Source organism: Corvus brachyrhynchos, unplaced genomic scaffold (genome assembly GCF_000691975.1).
Source record: "Corvus brachyrhynchos isolate BGI_N302 unplaced genomic scaffold, ASM69197v1 scaffold16, whole genome shotgun sequence".
NCBI lineage: Eukaryota > Metazoa > Chordata > Aves > Passeriformes > Corvidae > Corvus > Corvus brachyrhynchos.
In genome coordinates this window covers 485,241-496,506 of record NW_008238643.1, presented here as the reverse complement: position 1 = coordinate 496,506, position 11,266 = coordinate 485,241, and positions in this window count along the sequence as shown.

Genomic DNA, 11,266 nt, shown 5'->3' with positions numbered 1-11,266 from the left:
CTGAAAAATTCTCAGAGACAAGTACAAACCTACAGATCAGTGCACTTAATGTTTTCAGTATTTAGCAACCTACTGGTTAAATTATGAGCCAGACTTGGGGCATAAACCAGAGAAGTTTCATATACAAAGCAAAGAGGGAGCTGTGCACATCCACTGCCATCAGCATTCCTCCAGCGCAAGCTTTAGTTACCTGGAAACAACTCTTGTGGTCATGCATAGCCCATTGTGGTGCTTAATGCAGCTATGAAATAAATCAATGCTGTCCTTTTCGGCTGGAATAAAGGGTGTTGCTTGCTGGGCAAGACAATATCAAATAGAAAAATAAGAGACCCTCAAACAACTTGGGATGGAGTACAAAAAATTCTTCTCTTTCTCTTCAGCGACTCTGCCTGGAAATTTTCAGTCTTCAGTAAAGGTGTGTGTAAAAGATGGAAAAAAAATTCCTCTGAACTATGTTTCCAACATTTTAAAATGCAACAGTTCCTGTTATTTCTCTGCTCTTCAAACTGCTTTGTCACAAGACACTGTCCTACACTTGATAAATTCCACTTTAATCAGCAGGTGCCTTAATTTATGACTCAGAAGAATAGAAAAAAATTGGTTAATCAGTCAAAAATGTATATAATCAAATAAAAAAACCTCATAGAACTCTGGGACAGAGTGTCTGGAGGCGATTGAAAATTAACATTCCCAATTTCAAAGGGAAGTTTTATTCTTAGAGGTGACTAATTTTCCAATTCAAGATTCCATTTTCCTTATTGCTTTAATATCTTTCTGGAGCAAAGAGAAATGTTATTTACAAAACAACGTAACTCTCAAATAAAATGGAAATGCATTTTAGTACTAACTCTTGCTTTCCTGAGGTTAATGCAGAAATTGTCATTTCCCTCACTTTATGTATTTCAAAGGAGATTAGGCTAATACTTTACAGGAAGAATATATTTGTAAATGAATGACATTATTTAATTATAAACAATATAAAAAAATATACTCTTGCTTGTCAAAATGGCCTCCATCTTAAAACAATGCCTATAGCATAACATTTGCCATATTGCCATTCACAGCTTTCTCTATTCTCCCTTGCTCCATGCAGAGATGTTTGACAACGGAGATGGGTGATTAAAAGATTGTGCTCTCATTCTAACATAAAATAAGATAAAATTAAAAAAAAAATAGGTGAGGTAGAATATATTTGATATATAGTAAAGAAACCAAGATGCTGCAATGTTTTCTCCCATCTGCAGAACCGATTAGCAGAACTGCTATAAATTATTCCTACCTAAAAAGAATACAGTTAACAGTTTCTCGTGGACTGTGGTCAGTAGAAATTACTTGTAGTTTTACTATCCAAAACTCTAACACTTTAAACTCTGTGACTTAATGAAAAGCACAGCATAACCTTCAGCAATAAACCTCTTTCAGCAAGAACTCGTGTGCTCAGACTGCCAAGTGAATTTAAATACCTTCCTAACAGAGAAACAGAAATTCCTGGTATGGTGTGAGCAGGCATCAGGTCCACCCGGATCCTCCAGCCCCACTCTCAGACACTGCACACAAGCTTCAGCTCTGCCAGAGGGCTCTCAGGGGCTCTACCAACCTTCCTTAGAATCCCACCACCAAACCCAAGGCAGGATTGATTTCCCTGTATCCAGTTGAGCACACCCCTTACTAGACACTGCTTCATCATCCCTGCTAGAAATAACTTTTCCCTGGGGCTTAGAGAGAGGCTTCTGGAGAGAAAAACTCTCTTTCACAAAGTATCGGGCTGTCCCAAATGGCAGGTATTTTCAGAAGAGTTGTTCCTGAAGGAGGATAACCTCCCTACAAGGTCTTTACTCTTCGCTTTACCCAGCTCTCCCAGCTGAGCTCTGCACCAGCATATTAGCATGCACAGCATCCCCTTTTGAAAAAGCAGAAACATTTCCAGCAAGGGCACTCTGTGCAAGTTAGTCTGCTAAGTGCCTTTGCCTTCTCCTTAAAGTATGCTTAAAAAAAAGCAGTTCTCAGCAAAACAGATTCCCTGTTATTCCTCTCCCTGTGCAATGTATTCAGAGTCGGGACATTTTTAGACCCTCTCCATTAACTTCTGTGAGTTTCCATCCAGCCCCTCTGCCTGTTTATAGAGGTGATGTTGCTCCAGGCTGAGGCACCTGTCCTGTGCACTCACTCTGCTACAGTGGTGCCAATGCAGACCAGGCTCCCCCCTGTGCTCTAGGCTCTGCCAGCCCTGGGAAGCAGCTTTGTGCCATTATTTCAAAGTCAGGACAGAAGATATTGGTGGTCTAATGGCTACACATGACAATAGAGTAGGCTTCAGTATTCCCGTTGGATGTTACTCTTTACTTGGAAGAAATAGTAAGAGGAAATTTATTGGCTCTGTTTAGTCTTTATGTGCTAATTAGCCATCTTCAAGTGCCAGAATAATTTGCCAGATCCTTTCAGATTTCACCATACAAACTACAGTTTCTGGATTGATTCGAAACCACTGCTGACTTTAACATATCAGAGGTGGTTATACTGTTTTCTTACGCTGAGAAGAGACTTTCTTTACAATTAGGTTCTGCAGCCAAGGCTTTCTTGTTAAAGATAAATAAAACTCTGACCTGTAGCTATTACTATTAATGCATAATAATTATATTTATTATTCATTAACCATGGCTACAGATCAGATATTAATATCTGATATTACTTTCAATTAATAAAAAATATTAAATGAGGGCAACACATTTATATTGCTACATTTACATACATATATGTTTTTTGAATGTCTCATCTCTGGAGATTCAAAACCCACCTGTATGAGTTCCTGTGCCACCTGCTCTGGGTGACCCTCCCTTGGACTGGACAATCTTCCGAGGTCCCTTTCAACACCAATGATTCTGTGATTCTGCGCACATGTGTTCTGCAGGGCCGCATCTAATTCAAAGAGGAGATACTGACCAAGACTATTCTAAATACAATTTTTTTTCTATGCACAATGGTACAACAGAATCTACAATTTCATGTAATTACACAATTGTATTTGAGCTACTAAAATTTCATCCCAGCAGAAATAGCCATTTCTTACTTAGTCATAGAGTATGGATTATATTCTGTTAGATCTTAACTACAATTTGAAATATTTAAAATCCTTTACACAATCCCTATGAATTTTATATTTACAATTTATCTTTGACATTGCATAGAGGAGTTAGGAAATTAAAAATATCTATTACGTAAACAGAAACAATGCAAGACAATCAAAGACAAAAGATCCAGCTTGATGTTTCAGTTTAGTAAGATACTTAAGTGTCAGCTCCTCTGAATTAACTGGGACTATTTGTATACTTTAAGTTATATGCTTTGGGCTGAAGGCCACAGGAGAGCGTGGCTATACTGATGGTTAGTTTGGAAAGATTTTGCTTTCCTGCCCACTCCTGGCCCCAGCTCAGTCTGGAGGTGAGCTAGCGGCTTTCACAAGCCCAGAGGATGGGCATCTCCAGACTGACTGCACAGTATCAAATCCAACCCAGCCACCAAGAAACTCAGGAGCAGAACAAGGCTTTGCCCCCATCCAGGGCCTGCTTTGCTGTCCCAGCTGCACAGCTGGAGTTATGGCAGGAGAAGATGGAAAATATTGAGACACCATAGGTATCTCCTACTTCACCACTCACAGGTGCTTAGATTTGATTATGCTGAGCACAGAATAGGAACAAGACTGGCAGAGAAAAACATACAAGCCCAATGAAAAATACTTCTTAAAATACTGACTGGTATCTTTTTAAAATTGTTATAAATATAGACAATACAATCTCTGGCAAAGCCCTCAGACCTTCAAATCTATACTTAGCTCAGCAAATGAACAGGAGTAGAAGCTAAAATGGAAGTGATGGTATATATCATAAGGGAACTAATAAATCATTCATCAGTCTTTAATTATCCTACTCTATAATCAGAGAATCAAGCAATAAGCATTTTGTACCCAAATTGAATGCTTCTACCTGGCCATTGACTAAAATTGGGAAGCACTTAAAGACTTCTGTTTCAGTTTAATTATAGACGGCCTAATTTAAATCTTTTTATTATGTCATTTGTGTCTCATCCTGAAAAACCTATACGCATTTCAGCATCTTTAATTGTGTGATTGGACCAATGACATTAATATCGGCAAGACTTTTTATTTTATTTTGAATAAGGTTACTCTGGTACCAGAACTAATCTCTTCTGAAAATTAGTCACACTTTACTGTATTTTAAGAACGTTCTTCAGCACAAAAATGTAAGCAAAAATACAAGAAATATTTTGTTTCCTTACTTTTCCTCATTGTTATTAACCTCTTTTAAAGTACATTATTTCTACTACAACCTGTGAACTCTTAACTGAGACCCCAGCAAGTTTATTATCCCACCCTCCCTGGAGTAAACCCCCTAAGAAACCTTAAGGGATAGAGTGATAGACATCACTTTGATATCAGAATACCCCCTCAATCTTTAACATGAATATGACATAAAATGTTGGATAATTAAAATAAAATTTAATGACATTTTACTAATTTTGGGAAAGCATTACTTAAAGTAATTCAGAGGTAATGGAAACTTGGTTTCAACTAAATGCCAAGTTTTCTTAAAACTGCTCAAAAACACACCTGATCAATTTTTTCTTCAAAGAGAATATGTTAGCAAATATGTGGGTTTCACTATCCTAAAGTGTATTTTTCCAGTTTATATTGCTATGCTTTTCTGCTGTAAGGAGATGTTTATATAAAACAACATCATTCAATTTTAACTTTACAAACAGAATAGGGCTTATACATGCAAGATTTTCTTTTTATTTTGTTAATGGAACTTTAGCAAAAATGGACAATCTCTGAGACATTTAAAGATTTACTCAGTCAAGAATATGCACTCACATTTTATTTCAGTTTTCATGTCTAACAGACGTAGAGCCTAAATAAAGAAGGAATCTTGATAGTCTGTTTAAAGCATGACCATAGGCTACTTTTGGTACTCAGTTTACGCAATCACATCCAGACCTACTACAAATTCTGCAGTATATTTAGCCAGCATATTCTTCACTGGAAGGTCTAACAAGACTTAAAAATGAAAGTCTTTTTTTAAGATGTCCTTTTGAATATGAAGATCTTTTCCCAGCACCTGTGGTACCAATATCTTCTCCTCAAAATGGATTCAATTACATTACAGTGCCCTCACACATAGTCTTGGAGGACTTCATATTTTAAGCAGGTTAAAAATAAATCAGCCAAATCTTTCTGCCTTTGATATCAGTGAACCTCTTTCCTCTTGGTTTCAGTTGTGTTGGTGACCTAATTGGTCGGAAAGTTTTCAAGACTTAGAGGTATTACATTAAAAGTTTTGTCAACGGCATCTCTGAGATACGGCTGGTAAGCCCCAGCATTGCTTCTATGAGCTATTGCCAGAACACTTAGGAGATCTGGACCTTACCTTTAGGCATAGGGCTTTTTGTTTGTTTGGGTGGGTTGTTTTTGTTGTTTTTTTTAATCTGAATTTTACCATACGCCCAGAAAACCCAGTTTCCCTGTGAATATGTCTAAGCAGGTCAGCAAAAGAACAACCCTATAGAGAAGATAATTTTTCACAGAAGCCTGGTATTGGAGCATTGCTTCACGTTAGATATAGAAAGAAATAATAGAAATACAATACTGACATTAAATCTGGAACTATATTTTTAACCTTACACAAAGGATCTCGGACTACCACTGCCAAATTTCAAACAAGAAACATGGCCCAGGGTGTAAGGCAATGACTTGCTTGGAAAGAAACATGCTCCCCTCAAATCCCTGATGTCACAGTGTTAAGACTCTTGGGGATGCAAAAGCTAAAGGTATACTTGCACTTCAGACTTCATTAAAGTGTGAAATAGTTCTCAGAGTGCTGCCTGACTGTGGTGTAGGCTACATCCTTCAAAATGCCCCATTCTTGGGCCCCTGGATAGAGGGAGATATGCCATTTTTAAGCCACCATCACAAAATTGCAACTGCAACCAACTGTGTCAGCTTCTCAGCCATGCGGCTGTCAGTAATATCTCCTGTATGTATGTGTAAAGTATGTCAATAGTGAACAGCTAAGGTGAGAGATATTTTCTTGCCATAATAATGTTCTTGAGATAAAAAATAATGTTATGAGAATTGTTAAATAATTGCTCTAAGAATTCTTTGAGTCCACACACACTTTTAAATTAATCATAATCTCATCAGGAACACAAGCTCCTGAAAATAGAATTCCAAGTCCAGATACCACAAGGCTCAGCTTTACATACTGTTTTTTTGGCTTTCTAGTGGCACTGAACTTGTCTTGTCAAAGAATAAGATCAGATACCAGGTCCTTAAATATTAAGAAGGGAAGAAAGCTGACATTATTCCTTGCCTATTTAAATCTCACCATATAATCTTCAAAATGTAAGTTTTCATTGAGAAGATAAAAAAATAACACCATGAAGAAGCTTGATAATCCATACCAGTTTTATGTCTTGGCATACAAATAGCAGGTATTGACAGTTAATACTCACGTTGTATGTGAAGAATCTTTTTCCTTGAACTTGGGAGAAATAGAGAACTCACACAAAATAATACAGGAAAAAAAAAGGTTTGGCTGGTGTGCAAATGTGATTGTGCAAGGGAAAGGAATAGAAATAAAGTTTCACATTTTCTATCAGTTCCTGTGCTTTGTTCTGCCTACTGACTTTATTAACTGGATGTGAATGTCAGCAGGTCTCCTGGTACTGATAGGAAGAATAAAAAGAAGAGATTCTTTAATTTTTTTTTTCTTGTTTTAAAAAGAATTACAAAGAATTTGTTTTATAAACTCAGCTATTTACTTTTTGATTTATTTTATTAGGTGTGGTCAAAAGCTGTGTTAATAAAGTGTGGATGCAGGATAATCATTTTGCTGGAAAAATTAAGTATTAACTTAATGCTAGAGCTTGTCTTGTTTAAGGCTAGGAGGTATGACTTGAAATCCTGGAGACACTGAAAAGTGGGATATTTTGAGTGCATGTGTTTTTATAGCTCTCTTGATAGTCTTACCAAAAAAAACCCAACCACAAAACCTGTGAACCTGCTCCTAAAAGACACACACATTTTTCCTGGGAAGGTTAGTTATCTATCTTCTCATGTCTGGTGCTAATCTTCTGAAGAGTCTTGAAAGGGGCTTTGAAGTGGTAGCAAGACAAATGCCAATATCCCTGGCAAGTCAATATATTAATTCCTCTGAATTCCAAATCAAGACTTTGGAAATGTGCAGAAAAGGCCAAGGCAGATATATAACTTATAACTGCATTCATTAAGAGCAAGTTCATATTCATTTTCTGCCTAATGAGCATCCAAGATAAATCAAACTTACTGAGCTCCCCGAACTTTGATTTAGAGAGATCCTTAATAACCTAGGGCATAAGATATAAGTGCAGCTATAGTTACACCATCAAAACCAGGCCAAGAATAAGGTCTTGATCCTTTGTAATGGCTAAATATCAATTATCATATGCCATGACACAGAATTTCAGAAACCTTGATTTACTTGCTGATTTGTGAGTAGTTTCTATTCTAAGCAAACAACTGCAACTTCTGAGTTGATGAAAAATGTCACAATATAAATAAATGTCTAGAATATTAAATTGCTTCCATAATTCATCCATGGCATATAGTCACTGCATCACTAGCCCTGTATAAGAAGTCATTTAACTAAACATAATAATAGCTGAAGAATGGTGCTGGGAGATTAAGACTAGGAATTGAGCATATAATGCATGTATTAAAATTGCATAATATTAATGTCCTTTTAAAGAGCAATTTCTCTAGAGGAATTTAACAAACATTATGTCTTACAAAAATGATGGGTGCAAAGTTCAGGACCAAACCCATTAGTAGTGCTACAATATTTTTTCCAGCACAAATTTGACAGTGTTTCATAGCTTTGACTTTCAATTCGCCACATTTTGTTACAGCAAGATCCATAAGGTGTTCTCCTGGTTAGATTTATTCTCAGCTTAATTCAGAAGCATGTGTTATCCCATATTTTCAAATGACCAATAGGTGCATCAGGAGTGTTTCACATCTTGCTTCTCCTCCTGTGGTGCTACACCTCTGCTGATTCTTTTCTGTGCAAGCCTTGGCTTTCTTTTTCTTGGTATACTTTTTATTACCAAATTTCTTTCACTTGACAAGTTTATGTCTTGTGATTGCACACTTGAAACATGGATGTCAACTCACGGACACTCCCAGGTGTCACAAGTTGTTTTTGCAATTGTTGTGACCAACTCAGGAGTATAAAGTCCTGCTCCCTTGCTGAAGCACAAATACTTCTGCACAGGCCATGCTGGGACAAAGGCTTCCTGATGGTGAGGCAAGGAAAACTGAAATAAAACTATGAGTACTGGTAGGGCATAAAATACCCCTTTTGAATGGGACTGTTCTACACTACAATAGTCTGATAGAATTACCAAGGAGTAGAGAATACATGTAGATATTATATCTGAAGAGAGAGAAAGGATGAAAATTCACCCTTCAGGATCTTTTAAAGATTAAAGTTTTTGTTGGTTTAATATTTCTTCCTCCACCGCAGTAAACCTGCGTTAAGACAAGTTGAAGGGAGCTTGCCTATTGTGCATTCGTATGAATTACCTGTCCCCATCACTTCACTGGAAAAACTCTCTTATGTGGCTATAACAACGGAAAAATCCAGCATATTTTACAGAAAGTTTAAAGAGTTTCAACATAAATTTTGTTCTGGTGTTTGTTTCCTTTTTTTTTTTTGCTAAATCTTAATGCAAATTAGATAGAATTACCTGAAATGCCTGTTCAGTTCTGAATCTTTGGAAGCTGCGCTTTACAGTAGGTAGTGAAACTATTAAGCAATACCAAACTGCAGCATAAAAAAACCTTCCAAGTTATTCCTTCCGTATGAGTGACATAAGAGCATCTGACATTAACATTAATTCTTACCATGATGCCATCATTGCCATCAAAAAAGAATGCCTTATAGTAAAAAATTATTTGTTTATTACTCATTATCAGGACAGCTCTGTCTACATCTTTGCATTTTTATGTTTACTTCTTTAAGATAATTCTGTAAGGATTGGACATCTCACAAACATATTTCACATTTCTCTACAGTACCTTCAGACAACTGTCACTTGAATTTCAACTGCAATGGTTGCTATGTAGTAGGTGAACAGACACAATTCTGATAAGGACTTCCTTGTTACATTGCTGACTCTTGCCCTCTGAGAGCTTTAGCTTTCCAATTTCTTCCTCCTGTAAAAAACTAGTGAGGTCCCTTCCGTGTTACTCCATATTGTCAGTCATTCTTCATTGCAGTGGTCTTTAAAAAGCTCTTCTGTCAAAGAATTTGCTGTAAAGGTGTTAATTTGGCATACTGAAATAAATGCATACATTCACCTTAATTGTAAAAACTGTCTCTCTTTATAACTCAATAAAAATCTATTTGGGTAAAAAATAAATTATAATCCCATTTTAGCACACATTTTTCCAAACAGATTTTTTTTCCTTTCATTGTTGCAAGCAGTATTGTTCACTATATAACAGCAATTATATTTAGTTTACATACTTTTTCTAATTTTGTATAATATTTTGAATAAATCAAAACTTACAAAAGAAATAAAAGAGGCTGAGAGCTGTGAAACCATATAACCCGTGTTTCTTCACTAAAGACCTCTCAAACCTAGGCTTCTAATCCTGTGCTTTTGGCACTTGCTATTTTACACTGGCTTTGTACTAGTAAATTTTTTTCCCTAAGTGCACACACATACAATAAATAGTCTAGAAGGTACAGTTAAAGAAATTTTACACATAAAACGCCTCCTGCCATATTACACATGGAAATGCCCACTTGAGCTTTGTGTCAATCGAAGACAGTTTTTCACTAAATGTTTGCTTTAATTAGGTTTCAAATGTATGAAGAGGAGTTGGTGAAGCATCCCCTGTGTTGCAGATAGGTAAAACCTTATAAAAGGAAGGCTTTGTTACCCTTGTAAAAATCATGGTTCGCTTCTGTTACTTTAGCTAAGTAGAAAAGGATTCTGGGTAATGACTAAGCTGGAATAGAGGTAGAAAACATACGTAACCATAGAAAACAAGTTATGTAACATCAAGTGTTCAGATCATGGTTTATGGTGGTTGGTTGAATTATGGTTGATTGAATGATGGTTCTTGTGCTTTAATGGAATGTTACTGATAAAGTCCTAATTGCTTAAAAAGGCCTGGTTTTTGGAATAAACGAGCTCCCTTTTGCACCTGCCTGAGGACTCTGAGTTGCTTCTTAGCGTAACACCCCTGTTTGCAGCATATTGCTCTATAAAATCTTGTGGAGGTCAAGAAACATTTTAATGAAATGTTCTACTAAACAGTGCCATTAGCAGATTTTTTTTGTGAATAGGTCCCACATTGACAATACCTGGTACATTAATTTGATGAGGAGTAAACTATGTTGTATTTTCTCAGTTTGAATTGCTTAATTAAGCTCAGTCACTGTTAATATTGAAAAGGCTAGTGCTTCCTATATAAATATTAAAATAGACATGAATGGCTTTTTTTTTCTTGCAGTAATTGACTTTTTAGTGATTACACAGGCAGTAAGAGAAACCATCTCATCATTGATATAAAGTTCTGTCAATGGATTGGAGGGAATATGGCTCTCAAAACAAAATCCTACACAGAACTTTCTAAAGTGCTGAGCTGCTTCTGTTTTAAAAGGCGCAGGAATATACAGTAGGCAGTCTTGGTGAATTAAGTGTCACTGCTAACAGGCTTAAGAATGGGTATTTCCATAGCATTTTTGACCAGTTCTAAAGAGATATTTATTTTCGGGTGCTGAAGTTGCTCAGGGTGTTGTTTTATTCAAAAAAATCGAAGAATTTTCTTTATATTTCTAATGAGATCAGTGAAACATAAGGAAATCCAAACTTCCCCACCATCATAACCCTCACTAGAACATGGGGGAACAGCTCACAGGGGAATGGCATTCTAAATCACACAAATAATCTTTAATAAGGTGCATAAATGTTGATAGAGAAAAAGCTAGGTCACTTTCAAAGATTGCTTTGAATTTATTCCTGATAATGCTCTATACTGTTGAAGCTGTATTTAAAGTTCTTTATTCTGCTGTTGAATATATGCCCAGATCCTCATTACCTACTGACACAATAATAATGACTGGAGATATCGATTCTGGCTCCCTCCAGTCACCCCACATACTCCACATGATGATCTCCATAATCCCACTTCTTCATTCCT